The sequence below is a fragment of the Cydia splendana genome, chromosome 21, assembly GCF_910591565.1.
Source record: "Cydia splendana chromosome 21, ilCydSple1.2, whole genome shotgun sequence".
Classification (NCBI taxonomy): domain Eukaryota; kingdom Metazoa; phylum Arthropoda; class Insecta; order Lepidoptera; family Tortricidae; genus Cydia; species Cydia splendana.
The window spans coordinates 8854353-8877271 of record NC_085980.1 but is presented as its reverse complement, the minus strand read 5'-3'; the positions used below and the strand labels follow the sequence as shown (position 1 = coordinate 8877271).

At 37.9% G+C, this 22919-nt stretch overlaps 1 protein-coding gene across 1 annotated transcript in view; it reads left to right on the top strand.

Moving 5' to 3' along the window:
* The first annotated feature begins 15341 nt into the window (after positions 1-15341).
* Positions 15342-22919, top strand: part of LOC134801143 (dopamine receptor 1) — a 178561-nt gene continuing 170983 nt past the window's right edge. Inside the window, exon 1 of the mRNA XM_063773683.1 lies at positions 15342-15580. The gene's annotated coding sequence lies outside the window, so the exon portion shown is untranslated. The remainder of the gene's footprint in view (positions 15581-22919) is intronic.

Sequence of the window (22919 nt, the reverse complement as noted above, 5' to 3'; positions counted from 1 at the left end):
TCAAGGCTTGCATTTTATTCGACTTCGTATACACTACAGGGATCTAATTACTTGATTAGACTTAATTGGGGCTTTTGAATGATGTTTGTTTGGGTACAACATTTTGTTTTGAATTTCGTGAAATATAAATCCAACCAAAAACATTAGTTAAGTGTTGCCAAGACCAGGCGTGGCTCACTCCGCGATTTCGTCGCTTTGCTGCTACAGGTAGGTAGGTAAAAGTAGATACATCCGTTCCACAAGAATTTTGGTGGCTAGCCATAAGCCGCGCGTGGCGCTGTCGCCACCTAGCGGCCATATCTGTCCTGATCGTAACAGACGCGTTTTGTTAGAGAGTGAGTATTCTGTACCTAGTACTATTATTTATTCTGTGCCAAGACTAACTGGCACGCATAGAGTTAGACCAAGAAAAGTCTGCAAAGATTTAGATAGCCCACGCAGCGCGTTATTTTAAACGTCAAACTTCTATGAAATTATGACGTATACAATAACAGTGGGCTATCAAAATCGCTGCAGACTTTTCTTGGTCTAACTCTATAGATTTTACCAGATCGTCGGTTTGATCGGTCGTTATCAGATCTTTTAGTTTTGACGACCGGTCTGGCCTAGTGGGTAGTGACCCTGCCTGTGAAGGCAATGGTCCTGGGTTCGAATCCCGGTAAGGGCATTTATTTGTGTGACGAGCATAGTTCCTGAGTAATGGATGTTTTCTATAAATATTTAATGAACTTGTATATTATATTTATCTTTGTTTGAGTACCCGCAACACAAGCTTTCTTGAGCTTACCGTAGGACTTAGTCAATTTGTGTAAGAATGTCCTTATAAGGTAAATGTACGCTCCACCGAACGCTTAAGACCAGAAAGCACGTTTCTTTTTTTAATTAGCTCTGGTATTTTCATACGCATATGTTCACTACTATAATAGAAACACAGGTAAATTTGTCCTCATTTAAACATACCTATAATTTACTGAAATGATTGCACGTATATTAAAAACATTTTTAAAGTAATTTTTTCCGGTTTCCTTGATTGTACCATTTACCGAACTAAGAAACGTGATTTGCACATTATACCGAATAGGGAGGCCGCATTACCGAACTAGGAAATAATTGTATGAAAATATGGTGTTGAGTGGTGCTCAAACTTTAGTAGTTCAGTATTAAATCCCTACTATACTTTGTTTTTTAGCATTAGAAAGACGGTAAGCGATCTTGACGTGTCTTTTTTTATTGAAAAATAAGTCGTACCAAATAGGTAGGTATGCAACAATTATAAAACATGTACGTATATGTATAAAAAAAATTTGGCTGTTTCATACATTTTAATTGGTCCATTTTCTATGGAAGGGTAAATTTTTTTTCGCGATTTCGGGGTTGGTCCCATAGTAAAAGTTGCTCGGTATAATCCCAAAACCTCGCTGACAATGGGAATGCAGTTATTTTTTAGGCACCCTGTATGGGAACCCCGGAATATCATAACAAAAGTTAAAAGTTTATAAAGTCACAATCGCCCACTCCACGAGAGGGTCCAAAAAAAATTTTGGACATCAAGTTTTGGACCATCCTGTATAAAATATTATTGCTGTATTATTTTTATTATCTTATTGAGTTTTTTTGTCCACAATCGGAGACTATTATCAGGCGTCCAGTAAGTATGTCTAAAGTTTGAGAAGCGCTGGCATTGAAATCATAGTCACAAAAAATAAACATATAAATATCGACCTAGCCGTTATCGTAATAAGGATGATATTCTAATGAACGTTGAATAGAAACATGGCCAACGCAACATGAGTTCGGTAGCAGAGACCATGGGTACCATTCACCGAACGGCCGTTCGGTGAACGGACCATGGAAAATATGTGGAACTTATTTCGCGAACAGATTTTGAAAATAGTATTTAAATCGTAATCAATATGGTATAGCTACAAATCTATCATTAAATTTAATACTTGAATCCATTACAAAACCGTACCCGTATAAAGTTCTTGCTAATACTGACGTAAGATATCTAAAATTATTGTTTGATAACAGTCTTGCCAAAAACCTTATTTTGATGCCAAAAAGTCGTAAAACATGAACATTTCAAACGCAATTTTATAATAATCTATATAGGTTATTGTTGTTCGGCAATTGCTCATAAAATTACAAATACATTAATTTATTTGTGAAATTAGGTAGTTAATCTAAATAGTTCGTAATCAACCACCAGAAAAATAATTTCAAAAACATACGCTTTCCCTGATTCCGGACGCTGTTCGATAATACCTTCTAGTCAAAATGTCGGTGTACTCATCACCGAACTCACATTAAACTTAATTTCTGATAATATGACTGCACTAAATTAATTAAATTTACTAAAATACACAAACTAATTAAGTAATCACACTGTAAAACCATACTTTGGAACACAGAAATAAAATTAAAAGGTTTTATGACCTTAAGAAATATACGCAACTTCTTACTGATTTCTTTAAGGTTGCCCATACAAAGTGACAATCGGCAGCGATGATCCGTTTCGATCAGTTGCCACGTCCCAACTGCGGCACAAATTGGCCGACTCTGGGGCATAATGGAAGGGATAGGTATTTAGCTCGTGGAAAAAAAATACGCAACTAAATATCAGCTGTAGGTAATCGACTTATAGCCTAAAATAGAAGAAATTCGGTGATACGGTCGGATTTTGAGCGTTCGGTGGAGCGTACATTTACCTTAATATTTATTTATTTTATATTTATTTAGTCCGGAATTCAGTGAGGGTCAATATCGGATTTCAATATAATATCCGATGGCGACTGTACCTCCCCAGTTCTGTTACAGAGGGTCTACCGCGAACCACGTTCGACGTGTTGCCTCCCTATCACACTTACGTATGAATGTACAAGTGCGACAGAGAGGCAACACGTAGAACGTGTTTCGCGGTAGGCCCTCAGCAACGCAAACAGCCAGCAGAGTGAGCAATGATCGGATTGTTGGCCAATTAAATGATTGGTTGGCATCAGTAGCTAATGGACAAACAATTGCCCCAATTGGCGCTTAATTTGCTTTTATTAATTAACTCATTAAAATATCGAAAATTGGTACAAGGGTAACTAACTTTGTTTTAAGTTTAATAGATGTAAGTGCTGAGTCATTGGACACTCATTATTATTATTATTCAGAGCCCACTGTGTCCCACTGCTGGGCAAAGGCCTCCCCCCTCTTCATCCACTCTTCTCTGTTTAGTGCTATATCTGGCCTGCCTACGCCTGTCAAGGAGGAGTCCAAGTTATCCCGCCATCGCCGACGAGGCCTGCCGGCTCCCCGGTTAAACTCGTGGTTAACTTGGCCCACAAGTCGTTCGGCATTCGGCAGACATGACCAGGCCAGTCTCATGTTTACTTAGCCGCTTTCCGAGCTACGTCTATTATTCGAGGCTTCATGGACACTCACTAAAGATAATATATAAGGAAACGTCTAGAGGCGTTTGAGATGTGGGTGTACAGGAGAAAAGTGAAAATCTCAGATAGAGTAACCAATGACAACGTGATGCAGAGAGTGCAAAAGAAAATATACTTTTAGATACAGATGTGCAAGTTGCGGAAAGTTTCCATAAAATTCTATAAATTCTCGGAAATTTCATGAAACTTTCACTAGGAAATATAGAAAATTTAAATTGAAAATTGGAAAGTTTCAATTCTCATACAAAAATGTAAGAAATTTTCCGAATTTTTCCTACGTTAAATTTCCGAAACATTTCGCAATTTTGGAAAGTTTCCTTAGGCACATCAGTACTTTTAGATACTATAATGATTCGGAAACTGCAGTAAGTACTTTGGTCATGTATTACGATATGACAAATACCACCTCCTCCAGCTGGTAATATACAGGGGAAAATCCAAGGCAAACGAAAACGTAAAAACCTCAGGTGCTGGTTCAAGATGAGCACCAGATCGCTGTTTCGAGCTGTAGCGTAAAAGTGAAAATAGCACTAATGATAGCCAACCTCCGGCAGGAGACGGCACTAAGTATAAAAATGTAAAGTTTTTGACGACCGGTCTGGCCTAGTGGGTAGTGACCCTGCCTATGAAGCCGATGGTCCCGGGTTTGAATCCAGGTAAGGGCATTTATTTGTATGATGACAGATATTTTTTCCTGAATCATGGTTGTTTTCTATGTATTTAAGTATTTATATATTATATATATCGTTGTCTGAGTACCCACAACACAAGCTTTCTTGAACTTACCGTGGGGCTTAGTCAATTTGTGTAAAAATGTCCTTTAATAAGAAAAAAAAGAGTAAGTATTAATTTACTACTAAGTAAAAAGTACAATAAAAATTTGTTAGCTGACTTAAAAAAACGAATATTCCCCGTAGTAAGTAACGTCAGAATTAGTAGACATAGGCATAGTAAGTAACGTCAGAATTAATAGACATAGGCAGTTAATAGTTTTACTGTTACGCTATAGTAATTAACTACTAGCTTTGGTGCGCGGCCTCGTCTGCGTAGGAAGATGATGATGATAAAAATAACCCTACCTATGTCCCTTCCCGGGCCTCAAAGTAAAAATAAGAAAACCAAACAAGAAACGAAAATGAAGCTTATTTGAAAATACGAGACAACTACTAAGTAAAAAGTATAATAAAAATTTGTTAGCTGACTTAACGAAACGAATATTCCCTGTAGTAAGTTGTAACGTCAGAATTATAACGTGTGGAAATCGTCCGATTGGGAACATTACGTGCACCATTATTTCAACATGAGCCCCAATGGAGCGACGTAGCTTTCGCAAAATCCTATCAAAGTACTTTGCGTTATTACAAAATCAATTTTAGCGTAACCACATACAGTTCAGATTTATTTACGTTATGATATTGCTGCAGGAAATGATGGAGGTTAAGGTCCGACTTGGCTTTATTTCTGAAATAGCTTATGTATGGAGGTGATTTACGCAAACTCTTATGGGATCTAAAAGCTTGAAATAAAAATCAACTTTATTGCAAGTTGATAAAGTTCATATTCGGTTAAAGCTAGGTATCGCTTTGCAAGTTGGTGGAGGTGCTGGGATAATATTATGGGTTATTTTTAAAAGGGCTTATGTTAAGCATTTTTTTACATTAAGTTACGTCTTTTTGCTAAAAATATGAATTAATGTGTGGAGTGTGCGACACAAATCGTCGACAATCGTTAATAAACTCGAAGGTATGGCTAAAAGGCATGAGAGTGTGATATTATTAGAGGAAAACATTTAAGTCACGTTTTCACCGACCTTTTTTCCTTTGTGCATTTTTTTATTATTTTGTTGTATCCTTGAGGCCCAGTTCAACAAAAACTGTTTAGTCAACGAGAATAGCTATTAATAATAATAATCGTGGCTAATATTAACCCAACCATACGCGAAATAAAAAAGTTACCTACCTTATTATTTGATAAAATACCTTTCTAAAATATTCCCGGCGTAACAAAAGTGTTTGTATCGTGACTAAACAATATGAAAATTCTCAAGTGTCATAAATTTGCTAAAAGTATGCCTGGAACTTTCCTGGAAACATAAAAGGCGAAGTTTTAAAATTAACGTTTTGGACTTATACAGCGAACAACCATAATTTGGAGATAAGTTATAATTTTATTACCACTCCAAATCGTGTCAGATTGTGAATATTTTTTTTACAGAATGACAGTAAACAAGCTTGAAAACGTAACAATAAGTAAAAAGCTATTATATGCAATGGTTTTTTTTGTGTAAGGATTCTTTTTTTTGTTGTTATTCTGTACATCAGCCAGGCGGAAATAACAGTTTGTAGGAAGAAGTGTTATACTACGTCTTCATATATATTAAAATCGGTCTAGTAGTTTTAATATAACAGAAGTGACGGATCACACGACACAAACATTTCACCCACACACCATCGGTCACATAGGCATATGTGAAGTCCCACGGGTAAAGGTACCTTATGGCGGTTGGCGCTTACCTATTATTAACGCCGCTCCAATACTATTGCGGTGCTATGCGACGTAAGCGCCAGCCGTCATAAGACTCCTTTTTCCCTGGAGAGTCACATATAGTACTTAGTTTGACAGGCAGTTAGTAGTTTGACTGTTACTCTGTAGTATTTAGACTACTAGCTTTTTTCCACAACTTTGTCTGTGTAGGAAGATGATGGTGATAAAAATAATCCTACCCATGTCCCTTCCCGGGCCTCAAAGTAAAAATAAGAAAACCAAACAAGAAACGAAAATTAAGCTTAATTGAAAACACGAGACAACAAACAACAAAATCTCTGAAATCCGGGAAAGAACCGGGAGTCTTACCGAGTCATTCAAAGAGCTCATTATTTGCTTATTTATTTTTATTACTGTTTACCTACTTTTTAGGGTTCCGTACCCAAAGGGTAAAACGGGACCCTATTACTAAGACTCCGCTGTCCGTCCATCCGTCCGTCCGTCCGTCTGTCACCAGGCTGTATCTCACGAACCGTGATCTGTTGCCGCTATAACAACAAATACTAAAAACAGAATAAAATTAAGATTTAAGTGGGGCTCACATACAACAAACGTGATTTTTGACCGAAGTTAAGCAACGTCGGGCGGGGTCAGTACTTGGATGGGTGACCGTTTTTTTTGCCGTTTTTTGCATTATGGTACGGAACCCTTCGTGCGCGAGTCCGACTCGCACTTGTTATACCACACCGGAAGCGGCGCGGTAAGGGTCTAACCAAGATGCCCAATCTTATTTACTGAGTGACAGGTCATGACGTAGCTGAAGTTATGGCCACTTTTCTTATTTTACACAAATTTCCCCAAGGTTTTACCTTTACTGATCAAGGTTGTGTAAAAGTTATGTAATGTTTTGCTTAAAAACTAAACAAGGCCTATTATGATAGCTAAGTACGTAACAATCCGTTCAAAATACCCGCGTATTTTGAACGGATTTTCGTAGCTAATTTCCTGGGTTTTGGCATTTGAAAATCCAACGGATTTCCCCTAATCACTACACCGTATAAAACAAAGTCCCCCGCCGCGTTTGTCTGTTTGTGTGTTTGTTCGCGATAAACTCTTAAACTAATACTGAACGGATTTTCATGCAGTTTTCACCTATCAATAGAGTGATTCTTGAGGAAGGTTTAGGTGTATAATTTGTTACGCACGGGGCGAAGCCGGGGCGGGTGACTTGTATAGAATAAAGCTAAACAACTAACCATGAACGTGAAATTGAATGAAAATAGGTTAGGTTAGTTTGAACAGAATCTAAATATGTATTATACTGAAAAAATCTCGTCAACCCAAAGGTAAAAAAACCGGCCAAGTGCGTGTCGGACTCGCGCACGAAGGATTCCGCACCATTACCCAAAAAACGACAAAAAATCACGTTTGGAGCCCCGGACTTAAATATTTATTTTATTTTGTTTTTAGTACTTGTTGGAGGCAACAGAAATACATCATCTGTGAAAATTACAACTGCCTAGCTATCACGGTTCATAAGTTACAGCCTGTTGACAGACAGACTGACAGACGGACAGCGGAGTCCCGGAGTCCGAATAGGGTCCCGTTTTTAGCCTTTGGGTACGGAACCCTAAAAATCACGTCAACGCAAAGGTAATAAATGAACACCAATGGAACCCCGCCGAGCATATGCGTATGCGTGCGCTAATCGCATAGGGGTGCGTCTTCACGCACTACTACCTCTGGTGGAAAGGGGGTAGAAATTATCGAGCTGCACTAAAATGAGTAATTATCTAGCGCCCTTTATGAGGTTAATAATAATTTTCAACAGCGTTTTCTCGATCGCATCCTAGAGGAGCTCAGGGTTAGCCTTGGTAAGGTGTTATTCTATCGAACTTGCTAACTATGTAAACAAAAGTCACTAGTAAATTCATCATTCAGAGACAATTTCAATATGGCGGTTTGTTTACATAGTTAGCAAGTTCCATAAAATGACACTTTAATGTAATCCTAAAGGCGCAGGCACTGATTTTAAAGAAAGAGACTGCCATCTGACCGTTCAATCCAGAAAGGAAACTAGGCCTTATTGGGATTAGTCTAGTGGAAAACAACCGAGAAAATAATATATCATTATGTATATTTTCTATGAAAAAGTTTCAAGGAAGTCATGTCATTGTTATGAAGCCAGCGTTCGAATCCATTCACACACATCATGTGTGTGAGTGTACTTTTAATTTTCCAATTACTTACTTTTTTTTGCTTAGCATCAATAATTTAATAATCATTTATTTACATACAATATATATACAGTGGTACTACTAAACGAAATTAATAACTAGCTTAAATCTAAAATAGGCCCTTGAGGCATTGTACCAAGGATGCTGGCGGCATTTCCTCGCTGTATCGCAATGCTGATACGTTGTGCGAGGTAGCCGCCAGCTCTTCGGTCACCAGTTACGTCAACCAGACGCTTCGCGATTTCTGCGAACAACTTATCTGCGCTGGGACCCCATGGACCTAGAGTCTCAACTCACTAATTTAGATTCCAGAATATTGTTTAAAAACCCTTAATTTGATAAAAAAACTCAGGTAGTGAGTTCAAGCCTCCTTGGCCCTCATACTAATTTAATTTAATTTTAATTTAACATATTAAATTAGGCAACAAGGTCAAAGGCTATTATGGTTCTTGTTAATCATACAAAAAAAGAATCATAGGTTATGTACTTACCGTAAAATGGGGTGAGTAGGGTTCGCGGGGAGAGTTGGCAGAGAAGGGATGAAAGGGGGGTGCGATGGGATTTTAAGGCTACTGCTACAAAAATAATGTATTCCAATTTAAAATGGAGCTATAGTAATATTTACTCATAATAAATAAAAAAACGATCCAACAATCTTCCAAAATCACCTTTGTATGATAACCCAACTCACCCCAAATACAAGGGACTACGGGGTGAGGTGGGATTTCCTGTTTATCGTCAAAGTTATGAAATGGAACTACCCAAAATAAAATAAAAACTAAAATACAAACGTCCGGAACACTTATTATATACACCATTCAGTTTGCATTATGTAAAAATAAAATGTTATCGAGGTTGAATGTCAGTTTTGCACCTACTCACCCCATTTTACGGTATATGTCATGATTAGTGATTATGTTCAAATTAATGTTCAATAGGTACCTACACTTGAAAAATAAAAACCGTTAAAGTGTTGCTTATTTGTAGGAAACAGGCCTAATGTAAATTATAGTTACGCAGAAACTTCCATGTTAACCAATACTTACTTAACTTACTAACTTCAATTAATCGTCAACCACTTTAAACACACTTAAGGAATTGAAGTGCCACTTACAGTCGTAAAAGGCACTTGACACTAAACTTGGGCGGTTAAGCACTTTATTACTGGTTATATGACTATGTTTCATTTAAGACGTCATATAAACGTGTTTAAGGCTTTCAATTAAGTACATCTAGTGATACATTATATTCTTAAGGCGTATTGCACACTCAATGGGCACTTGGCTTAAAAGGAAAGGGGATAACGTCACAACGTAGTCCCAATTTTCTTCTGAAAAAAAAGTTAAATTTTGACGTATACTGGATCAAGTGCTTGTATGCTCCGCTTAAATACGCGTAGGTGTATACCTACGCATATACACCTACCGTTTACCATTGGAGTATACATACTAGGTACTCTTATATTATAAACTGCGATACATTTTAGAATTCCATTAATGCAGACAGACATAATCTAAGAGATTTCGCCAAAATAAATCCAAAATTTTATGGTACTGCATTAAAAAATAAGGAAGTTATGTTTCGTTGTACCTTTGAACCGCTCTCCTGCAAAATCCTGATTTTGCACTTGTCCCGTTATACTTAGGAAGTATCTGTATATTCCTAGCTTTTGACTTATGCAACGCTTACCAATGCATCTTCTTTCATAACTAAAAATTCTGCACACAAACGCCGCTGTTCGGTCAATAAATCCAGTCAAATAATTCCGAACGTCAGGATGTCAACCGCAACTGCGCTGCGTTACTGTTGCGGCGTCGTTATTACCGCCGCGGTACTTATCTGTCAATATCTTTGATAATATGAGTGACATTCGCCGCCGCATTACTGCCGTGACTATGGCGTTCAGTAAATTGACAGCGGCGGCAATAAAATCCGAACGTCACTTTAAGATTAAGATTCCTTCTTATACCGTACCATTAGGATTCAGATACGAGCATTATTTACTCAAGCAGTACCTAATGTAGCGCGAAATTATTGCTGACTGCATCACTGGCGCATAATTATCTATCTATCTTCTATACATATAATAAAGTTGAAGAGGGTCGAAAGTCTGTACATGGAAGATATTTATAAAAAAGTTGGCTGGGGATACTTAGAATCGTTAACAGAACACGTTCCAACAGTTTTTAGAATTTTTGTCTGTTTGTCTGTTTATCTGTTTATCTGTTTATCTGTTTGTCTGTTTATTTGAACGCGCATCACGTGAAAACGGCTGAACGGATTTTGGTGCAAACTTTACTAATCTGTCGAGAAAATCCCCGGCCAGGTTATAAGCTATAAAAATTCAATCCCTAAAAGGGGTAGCCACAACAAACGATTGACTTAAGTTTGCCCCTGAATCTTATGGCGCTACTTAGGAAAGAGGGGCAAACTTTTTTCAAATATGTGCTACCACTATAGAGTACCGTGGTAAACTAACCGATGGTGCTGAATTTGATACGTTGTGACATGAATAAGCCACTGAGAAAGGATTTTGTCAAATTAACTCTAAGTTTAGAAAAGGGGATACGGATATCAACAAATTTTATTGAATAATTGTGTTGATTTAATAATACAACAAAATAAAACGACAAATAATTAATTGCCACACATTGCACAGTGCCATCTTTTGGGGAACTGAGTAAACATTAAGTAGGTAATCAAGAAAACTAAAAATGAGTTTACATAGTTACGTAGTGGTAAAATAAACACACATCAACACGCGTATAATTGCATAAAATTATTTAAAATAATTTATTTTCTCCGTCATGAATTATACCTAATCGTAATTATATCGCATCCATATCAAATCCATATTCATACGTATTAAGCACTTAATAATGGCCACGAAAATGGGTACTTTGAAAAAAAAACATTGACCTCTGTCATTTGCAGTGCCGGATAAACCCTTTTAAGCAAAATAAGCACTAGCTTAGGGCACCACGTCTAGGGGGCCCAAAACCGTAGGCAAAAAAACGCGCAGGCTGCATCAGCCTGCGTAACCTACATGAAACTTTTATACGTGTACAAGTACCCATCTAATAACTAAGGGTTGTAGGGATCAAGTAAGGGTGTGAGGGTACGTAAAGAACATCTCCAACGTAGGCTTTCGATTTGACCTTGCGCGGAGGCCCTTAAAGTCATGGAAAAAAAATCTTGGGCTTGCGGCCAGCAGATTTTTTCGACATAGGTTACCGATTTTATAGCGTATTTTCCTCTTTTGCACGCCAGATTTGTCGGCCAAAGCGAGTTGCTCCTTAGCCGCGATCCTGATATACCTAACTGTCAAAGTGTTATAAGGGGCCCCGTGAAAGCCGAAAACTAAAAGCATCCTATCAAGTAGCGCTTTCGAGTGAAGCCAAAGAGCGAGCAGTAGAAGAGTCGTGATTACATGCATAAATTCGATTTCAAGCCACTCTTTTGCAGTTCGGCGTTAGGTCTTATGCGAGGCCTTCTGCCTTACGGCAAAGTTGATCTTCTGCCTTAATTACACTTGGGCGTTGATTGAAATCCAAGCTTTTCTCTTTCGCAGCTGGGCCTTCTGCCTTGCTCACACTTCGCCAATTCAATTCACTTAGTCAATTCCTAGCTCTGCTTTCTTGCATCTTTTCTGTATGAAAACAACCTCGCTGAGACCCTTAAATATCGAGCCCTATGCGAAACTAGGCTGATAGAAAACTATCCCATCCCTTCTCTGTATGAAATCCTGGATTCGCGCATGGTTGGGACTAAAAGTAAGAATGTACAACTGTTTATCAAATTGCGTTTTATGTCGAAAATTTTTCGCGCTCGCTTCGCTCGCGTTTCCAATCACTTTCTAAGACGTAATAAAGGTGACATTCGGTTGGCGACTGCAGCAGCATTACTCTGTTGCAACGTTAGAGAAAACTATCCCATCCCTTCTCTGTATGAAATCCTGGATTCGCGCCTGGTTGGGACTAAAAGTAAAAATGTACAACTATCTATCAACTTGCGTTTTTTATATCGAAAAATTTTCGCGCTCGCTTCGCGCGCGTTTTCTATAACTTTCTAAGGTATGATAAAGGTGACATTTGGGTGGCGACTGCAGCAGCATTACTCTGTTGCAACGTTACTGCTGCAGCACTGTCAATTTTCGTGATAAATAGCGCGTATACCTTACTGTATCGTCCGATATACACCTACTACTCTGTCGTTTAAATCACGTGTAAAATTTGAATAAGGGCGAAAAAAACTATTGATTTTGGAGTGTAGTTTTATTTAGTGGTACCTAATTGTAAAATATTTTATCTGGACTACAGTACTAGCATATCCATCTGTCAACTTTACTTCAAGTTCCGCCTCCAGGGGAGAGGGAGGAAATTAGGATTAGAAATTAGCCGCTTACTGACACAGACCGAATTCCACGCGGGCGGAGCCGCGGGCACAGCTAGTGAATGAATATTTTTATTTCGTGTAACACATGGACACATATTTTTATTAATAGAACTTACAAACTAAGGGGTTAGGTACAGCGAACTTAAATTTAAAACATAACAATACTGATGGGGAAATGCAATTCCTCATGCGACAAGTAGGGACAGTCAACCCTGTCCGCTATCATTTGGGAGACCGAGGTGAGTTGTGACAGAGGAGAGTTGTGACATCATCGATTTTTTGGAATCTATTAACTAAAAACTAGGTCGCAATAATGCGCGTTTGTTAGTTCAAGTTACGAGCTAACAAACGCACACTGTTGCGAGCTAGCTAACAGTTATTAGATTCCAAAAAATCGACAATGTCACAACTCTCCTCTGTCACAACTCACCTCGGTCTCCCCTAGGATGCTGTTGGGACTGCCACACACCCGGCGCAGTAAGGACTTGCTACAATACGTCTACAGAAATGCTGCCGATTTTAATTTTATATAGCACTAGCTTTTGCCCGCGACTTCGTCTGCGTGGAATTAGTGACAGTAGCTAAAGTAGGTATAGCGCCTGGATAATGCTAATAGCAATCATTCAATTCGCGCATTGCTTACTTCAATTATTAGGCAATTCATTAACTCTTTCAATTCCACCCCCCTTTGCACTCTCTTCAGGGATGATTTCCGACATAAAAATTATCCTATGTCTTTCGCCGGGACTCAAACTATCTCTATACCAAATTTCAACTAAATCTGTTCAGCGGCTTAAGCGTGAAGAGGTAACAGAGAGACAGACAGAGAGACAGTCAGACAGTCAGAAAGTCAGACAGACAGACAGACAGACACACTGTCGCCTTTATAATATTAGTATGGATTGCTCGATTAATTGATCTTTTTGACGTTCCCCGCATCAATGTAGTCGAGGTTGCTGCCCGAAATCTTAACATTTGCGGCAACATGTCGACAGTAATGTAGCGCTGCAAACTGCAGCAATTATGCTTATGCAGTCTAAATTCGAACGGCACCTTAAAACATGGCTTGCGTCGTAAGGAAATTTAATATTTATACCCGTTATAAACTGATCTGAATACGCAAAACTAATAAAAATCCTTTAAAATATTTGATCGAATAAAATCACGTCGTACATATTTCTTGGCGCGCTCTACCCACGTACCGACGCGTTGAATTATTTGAATTATTATCATGTGACGAGATTTCAAATATTTTACCTAATAGTAGAATTTTATGATTTATTTTATACCTAATAAGGTAAACGTACTGGTGCTCGCCGCGATCCCAGTACATGTCATCTTGAAACTTAAGTCATTGTCAATAGAGGTGACAGCAAGGTGTCATCTATTGGGCATTAGCATGTCGAGCACTAGTACGTTTACCTTGCCTAAATTCAAACATCAAACATCAACATTTATTCAGCAAATAGGTCACAACGGCACTTTCAAAATTCAAAAACTTATTCTGCAAGTAGACCACAAGACTCTTGAGCGCTCTTGAGTCTAGAGGACTCTTTTACAAGCCAATAGGTACAGCATTTACAGCAACAACAAATTATTTAGTTTTTGTACAAATATCTAAGAATACGCTATAAATACCCTAAGGGCTCATATAGACGGTGCGAGAACTCGCATGCGAGTTTCATTACATTGCGGTATTTGATCGGTCGGCTGAAGTGGACATCACCTCAATTAATAGTCCGCAATTTATGTAACTAAAATCGCATACGAGATCGCGCGCCGTCTGACAGCCGTATTCGAACTATGAGATACGTCAAATACTAGATATTGAAACGATATGGATTGGATATGTCAGTGTCAAACAAGTGTCAAAATTGACGTTTCTTCAAACAAAAACGTCACTTTTGACACTTGTTTGACACTGACTTATCCAATCCATATCGTTTCAATATCTAGTATTTGACGTATCTCATTGTTCGAATACGGCTGTAAATGAGCCCTAATACACGCTACGCGTAGCGGTCTCTCGTTTACTGTTTAGCTACGCTCGTAGCGCTATGTCGTAGCAGAAAGGATCATATATTTTCTCCCTGAGGGTTATTCTGATTGCAATAACTGGATATGATCTGTCAGCTGACAACAATGATATACTTTAAGAAACCTCACTGTTGACAGCTGACATAATACATATCACATCAATAACTAATTTCGCAAAAATTCATAACCATTTTTAACCATCAGAATAAGCCTCCCGATATTTAGTGAGCGAAAGTGCCTAGTATAGGCAATATAGGCATGTCAACAAATTGTCATAAGTTGCCTCAATGTGTTGAGATAAACGCTAAATAGGTTTATGGAGCGCAGACCAATCAATTCTGATTTAAAACAAACATGAAAAATTGTGTAAGTAAGCATTTTACAACTAGGGGCGCTATTGTAAACACCAGTGAACGCAAATACTTTCTATTTCAATGTTTGTGCTAGTATTATTGAATCAAAAATATTTTCGAACGAGTTTTACACAAACATCACTTTACATTTTATACCCAATAAAAGTTAGCTCATAAGCCGACTCCGAAAACAAATGAAAACCGAATTAATTGCACAATTTCGTACAGTCGACGTCAAAGATATGTTTACACTTTTGCACCTTACTCCTTTGTAATAAGGCGAAAAATGTAAACATATCTTTGACGTCGACTGTACAATTCGCAAAGTTTTCCCTCGCGGATCTTTTACTCCCGTTATACACGTAGTATTCGCTCCAGGTATGCAAGCGTCAAAAAGTTTGGTATAGTTTCGAACGCGAATGGCGCAACGGGCGCGTCCCGCGGCAGTAGACTGTTAGGCGTCGGCGGGAACACCCACCAGTTGAGTTCTAAGTTCAAGTTCGGCAAATTCAAATTTAGAATCCCGAACGCGCAAAAACTACCGTTTGTTTTTTTTTCGTGTGAGTGTTTTGTGCCAGGATTGGAAGTGATAATTCTAACTTTGGCTGAAGTTTGCTCCGCGACGGATTATTTTCAGGTAAATTAAGTTTTACATTAAAATTAATTTCGACTGCGGCTGAATTTTAAGCAGTTGGGGTGTTTTTGGAGCGTAAATAGGGGAACAGGTTGTTTTGTTATTTAAATTAAATTTTCCTATTATTTGAGCGGTTGGCGCCGTGTTTATTTTAATTATAGCATAATTTCTTTAGAGTCTAATTTATAAGTTTATTGAATTGATGTTTTAATGGTAATTATTTTGATGCAGTGAAGTGGGAATATAAAAACAAAGTTTTGGTATACTAAGGTACCTAGCTAAAATTGATTATTAATTTTGCATGTAAGTACCTGTTGTTTCTTAAATACCTACGACAATACAGGATGATTAGGCCCTATTCTGAGATTCCGTCTTAATAAATCGAAAACAACGAATTTTTCCATGTCACATTATACCACACAATATTTTTTTCTGAAAACGACTTAAAAACAGACACTTTGACTCACTGAAAAAACTTTTGGTCATTTTGAGAAAATACGACCGACAAAAATTTATTCCTCAAAATTAAATTTCTTAAATAATAATATTATTTAAGACACCTAAAATATATATTTTTTTATTTGATATACTATTAAAATTAATTATACATTTCTGGGTAAATAAATAAAGTAGCTAGAGTCGGACCAAGAAAAGTCTGCAGCGGATTTGATAGCCCACGCAGTGCAAGTGTTATTTATACGTCATAATTTTATAGAAGATTGACGTTTAAAATAACACTGCGTGGGCTATCAAATCCGCTGCAGACTTTTCTTGGTCTGACTCTACATCTCTACTTTGGACCAGCAATGTAGGGCGATTGTCACCAAGCGTCTATTTCATTTCTGGATCGTTAAGTAACAACGGTACAACATTAATTCATTCATTCTTTTAAAATTATGGCTTTATCCATTTCGCCAGTATCAAAGTATTAGGAGCAAGGTAATACGACTAAAACTGTACGGTTAGTACAAGACAGTGAACGGTGATTTTATTAGCTGAGCGTTTCTTTTTTTTTTTGCCATTTTATTTATTGTGACCTTTTTTGCCACTTTTGTGTTATTTCTACTCAGAATCACGAGCTCTTTCGATCCCAATGGGATAAAAAAATGTCCCAGAGTTTTTTTCCTATTGTGTTACCATTTCCCTATACACTTTGTATGGCGGTAACAAAAAGGAAAGTTTGAAAAATGTATGGAAATTTTCGGACACTTTTTTTCTCCTATAAGGATGAAAAGGGCTCGCGATCCTGACTAGAAATAACACAAAAGTGGCAAAAAAGGTCACAATATATAAAATGGTAAAAAATAAAAGAAACGCTCAGTTCTTGTAAAGCGATAAGCGATAGTTCAAATCGGGCCGTAATTCATAATGGCAATTTAGCAGTAAGATGTACATCTTTATCTGTTCCATCAAATACCAAATAAATCAATCAAGTTTCCTCAAATACAAATTGTCTTGGAAGAACTTTGTCAACGTTGAAATTTATGGGTTTACTTTAAAATTAGGAGGGCCTAATTGCCTTTCTTATAATGACCGTTCTCGAAGTATGTAGGTTATTATAACATAGTTAGTTAATCTTACTTCGGGGATCTCGGAAACGGCTCTAACGATTTCGATAAAATTTGCTATATGGGGGTTTACGGGGCAAATTATAATGAAACTAGAAATAAAATAAAACACAGTGAACATAATAATCGACTTCCCTAAAAGGTGTGCCGAAAATATTTGAAGATTTCCTTCGATTTACTTTCGTTGCATTTTAATTTGTGTTAATTTTCCCCCCTCATTAAATGGTAAACGAAAAAAAAGCGCAAACGAAAAAAATGTCCTATTAAAGCTTCGTTTATTTGCCTAACGATTTAAACTCCTTTTGATGTTCTCGTTATTTATTCAAAAAATAATCCAAAAGAATAAATTAAAGACGTGCCGATTTAACATCCAACTAATGAATGTCTTGAAAAAAATTTCTAAGAAGCTTTGCGAAATTCTTAGAAATTACGAGTAATTTGGGATGATAGCTTTTAATAAATAAATCTAGACAATCTTGAAAGTGTAATACACAATAATTATTATTATGAAAAATAAGAGGCTGCCCACAAAATACCCATTCACAGCTAAAGACACATTCAGGTATAGATTAGAAGCTTAGAAGTTTCAAATCTGAACTTGATATTTTATGCTATTATTATAGGTAGCATAAAATAGAGTTAGACCAAGAAAAGTCTGCAGCGATTTTGATAGCCCATGCAGTGTAAGTGTTATTTATACGTCATAATTTCATAGAAGTTTGACGTTTAAAATTACACTTGCACTGCGTAGGCTATCAAAATCGCTGCAGACTTTTCTTGGTCTAACTCTATCAAGTTCAGATTTGTCTCTTTTGAAAAATAAAAGAATGTTTCCTTTAAGTAAAATGAGCTATGAGCTAACTTAAGGTTTTAAGACACTTTCCCACAAGGGCCTATTAAGTTTTTACAACCTGTATACCTCTCCCTTATATTTTAAAGTTTATTTCACAAAGGTTTCTAGGATTGGAAGCCTTATATGAAATATAGGATTTAAATTGTCTTAAGGGGCCCACTGATTAACAGTCCGCCGGATGGTATCTGCCTGTCAGTTGTTCGGAACTGTCAACTTTTTGTTCTAACTGACTGACGGATTGTTAATCAGTGGGCCCCTTTATAGTGTGTAATACCAAAAGAATATATTATTAATTACAAAGGTTTTCATCAAATGAAGTCTTAGTAACAACAAATCCGATATCTTATTGTTCTCACTGAATAATTCTGCTCAGGAATTACTTGATGAGATTAATCTAACAATGGCTTCAAGTAACATTTTTCTAATATTTTGGACGAAGTATTTTTTTTTGAGCAGCTTTTTTATATTAGCGGATAGATAAATGCGCTAGAAAGTATAGTTATCTGTCACCCAGTCTTATTACATTACAATAACATAACATGTAAAGCTATTAGAAAATTTAAGATACTTTTGACGGGTGTCTAGTCGTTCGTCATTCGTTACTATTGATGCGGACTGTACAGTCGCCATCAGATATATCGGAGCGGCCAAGGTGTTCACAATATCTGAACACGCGCTCTAACGCCCTGACAATAGAGGCGTGTTCCGATATTTGTGAGCACCTTGGCCGCTCCGATATATCTGATGGCGACTGTACCTACCTTGCCCCTAAAGGTGTCATTCGAATGTCAACTGCAGCTGTGTTACTATTGCGACCACAGCAGCGACAGCAACGCCGCCGCGATCACTCATCACACTCATCACCTTAAAGGTGACATTCCATTTCCAACGACAGCAGCAGTACCATTCATTTTACTATGGAAATTGACAATAACACCGACGCGTTCGTACTAGTAGTGCTGCGGTCAGAAATGGAATGATACTCTTACTATTGCGACAACTGCAGCGACAGCAACGTCGCCGCGATCGCTCATCACCTTAAGCGTTGTCGATACTTATCTTATAATTTTTTTGCCACTAACTCATGCATATAGTTCTGTAATTTGTATCCTTATTGTTAAATATACCGCATTTCAAGTACCATTGACCGGGGTGACTTTCAAATGCAGGGGCGACTTTAAAATTCTAGTTTTTAAGCCATAATATATATTTATGCGAGATTTTTTACAGTAGGTGAATATGAATATACTAGCTGTGCCCGCGGCTCCGCCCGCGTGGAATTCGGTCTGTGTCAGTAAGCGGCTAATTTCTAATCCTAATTTCTCTCCCTCTCCCCTGGAGGCGGAACTTGAAGTAAAGTTGACAGATGGATATGCTAGAGGACTGTAGTCCAGATAAAATATTTTACAGTTAGGTACCACTAAATAAAACTACACTCCAAAATCAGTAGTTTTTTTCGCCTTCATTCAAATTTTACACGTGATTTTAACGACAGAGTAGGTGTATATCGGACGATATAGTAAGGTATACGCGCGCGAGCGAAAGCGAAGCGGCCTGCCTGGCTAGAGCGCCACTCACCGTGGTCTTCTTCAGACTCCTGAGGAAGACCGCGTGCCGTTTGTAACATCAATGCGTTGCGAGACTTTCGCGAATGATTCGATTTTTTTCGGGAAGGCATGGAAATGCGTATAAAATGCGAGTCCCAAATCGTTTGACTCCGCAAACGACCAGTGCCGGATTAAGATATTTTGATGCCCTAAGCATTTCTAGACCATGGTGCCCCCTCTCCCTAGGGTCATCAAGATAACATTGAATTTTTTTGGTAAATTGAGTGACGTTCATTGCCGCATTACAGCTGAGAATGGAAATCAGTCACATAATTTTATCACGAAAATTGACAGTGCTGTAGCAGTAACGTAGCAACAGAATAATGCTGCTGCAGTCGCCAGCCGAATGTCACCTTTGTCACATCTTAGAAAGTAATTGAAAACGCGAGCGAAGCGAGCGCGAAAATGTATCGATATAAAAAACGCAATCAGATACACAGTTTTAGATTTTTACTTTTAATATGGAAATCAGACACATCATTTTATCACGAAAATTGACAGTGCTGTAGCAGTAAGGTTGCAACAGAATAATGCTGCTGCAGTCGCCACCCGAATGTCACCTTTATCATTTCTTAGAAAGTAATTGAAAACGCGAGCGAAGCGAGCGCGAAAATTTTTCGATATAAAAAACGCAATTTGATAGACAGTTGTACATTTTTACTTTTAGTATGGAAATAAGTTAAGTACATCATTTTATCACGAAAATTGACAGTGCTGCAGCAGTAACGTAGCAACAGAGTAATGCTGCTGCAGTCGCCACCCGAATGTCACCTTTGTCATATCTTAGAAAGTAATTGAAAACGCGAGCGAAGCGAGCGCGAAAATGTATCGATATAAAAAACGCAATTAGATACACAGTTTTAGATTTTTACTTTTAATATGGAAATCAGACACATCATTTTATCACGAAAATTGACAGTGCTGTAGCAGTAAGGTTGCAACAGAATAATGCTGCTGCAGTCGCCACCCGAATGTCACCTTTATCATTTCTTAGAAAGTAATTGAAAACGCGAGCGAAGCGAGCGCGAAAATTTTTCGATATAAAAAACGCAATTTGATAGACAGTTGTACATTTTTACTTTTAGTATGGAAATAAGTTAAGTACATCATTTTATCACGAAAATTTACAGTGCTGCAGCAGTAACGTTTCAACAGAGTAATGCTGCTGCAGTCGCCACCTGAATGTCACCTTTATCATACCTTAGAAAGTGACTGAAAACGCGAGCGAAGCGAGCGCGAAAATTTTTCGATAAGAAAAACGCAATTTGATAGACAGTTGTACATTTTTACTTTTAGTATGGAAATCAGTTAAATCATTTTATCACGAAAATTGACAGTGCTGCAGCAGTAACGTTGCAACAGTAATGCTGCTGCAGTCGCCACCCGAATGTCACCTTTATTTCATCTTAGAAAGTTATTAAAACGCGAGCGAAGCGAGCGCGAAAATTTTTCGTAATAAAAAACACAATTTGATAGACAGTTGTACATTTTTACTTTTAGTCCCAACCAGGCGCGAATCCAGAATTTCATACAGAGAAGGGATGGGACAGTTTTTTATCAACCTAGCTTCGCATAGGGCTCGATATTTAAGGGTCTCAGCGAGGTTGTTTGATGCAAGAGAGGTGAAAATATGCGAGAAAGCAGGTCTTGGAATTGACCAAGTGAATTGAATTGGCGAAGTGTGAGCAAGGCAGAAGGCCCAGCTGCGAAAGAGGAAAGCTTGGATTTGGATCCACGTCCAAGTGTAATAAAGGCAGAAGATCAACTTTGCCGTAAGGCAGAAGGCCTCGCATAAGACCTAACGCCGAACTTCAAAAGAGTGGCTTGAAATCGAATCTATGCATGTAATCACGTCTCTTCTACTGCTCGCTCTTAGGCTTCACTCGAAAGAGCTACTTGATAGGATGCTTTTACTTTCACGGGGTCCTTTATAACACTTTGACAGTTAGGTCTCAGGATCGCGGATAAGGAGCAACTCGGCTTGGCCGACAAATCTGGCGTGCAAGAGAGTAAAATTCGCTATAAAATCGGTAACCTATGTCGAAAAAATCGGCTGGCCGCAAGCCCGAAAGCAAGATTTTTTTCCATGACTTTAAGGGCCTCCGCGTAAGGTCAAATCGAAAGCCTACGTTGGAGATGTTCTTACGTACCCTCACTCTCTTACTTGATCCCTACGACCCTTCGTTATTATATGGGTAGGTACTTGTATACACGTATAAAAGTTTCATGTAGGTACCACGACGACTCCAATGCTGATGCAGCCTGCCCGTTTTTTTGCCTACGCTTTTGGTGCCCCCTAGACATGGTGCCTAAGCAAGTGCTTATTTTGCTTAAAAGGGTTAATCCGGCACTGCAAATGACAGAGGTCAATGTTTTTTTTTTCAAAGTACCCACCTTCGTAGCCATTATTAAGTGCTGTAGGTATACGTATGAATATGGATTTGATATGGATGCGATATAATTACGATTAGGTATAATTCATGACGGAGAAAATTAATAATTTTAAATAAATATACATTTATACGCGTGTGATATGTGTGTTTATTTTACCACTACGTAACTATGTAAACTCATTTTTAGTTTTCTTGATTACTTAATGTTTACTCTGTTCCCCAAAAGATGGCACTGCAATGAGGGGCAATTAATTTACTGTCGTTTCATTTTGTTGTATTATTAAATCAACATAATTATTCAATTAAATTTGTTGATATCCGTACCCTCTCTTCTAAACTTAGAGTTAATTTGGCAAAAACCTTCCTCGGTGGCTTATTCATGTCAACACGTATTAAATTCAGCGCCATCTGTTCGTTTCCCAGGGTACTGTATACTGGTAGCACATATTTGAAAAAAGTTTGCCCCTCCTTCCTAAGTAGCGCCATAAGATTCAGGGGCAAACTTAAGTCAATCGAGTGTTGTGGCTACCCCCCCTTTTAGGGGTTGAATTTTTATAGCCTATAACCTGGCCGGGGATGTTCTCGACAGATTAGTAAAGTTTGCATCAAAATCCGTTCAGCCGTTTTCACGTGATGCGCGTTCAAATAAACAGACAAACAGATAAACAGATAAACAGACAAACAAACAAAAATTCTAAAAACTGTTGGAAGGTGTTCTGTTATCGATTCTAAGTATCCCCAGCCAACTTTTTTTTATAAATCTTCCATGTACAGACTTTCGACCCTCTTCAGCTTTATTATATGTATAGATAGTAATCTAACTAGTTACAGGAACATTTTCAGTAAGTAATGAATAATGGTAATAATTCTATGGCCGTTTTAAATCTATCAAAGTAACCCCAAATTTTCCAAAGTCACCCC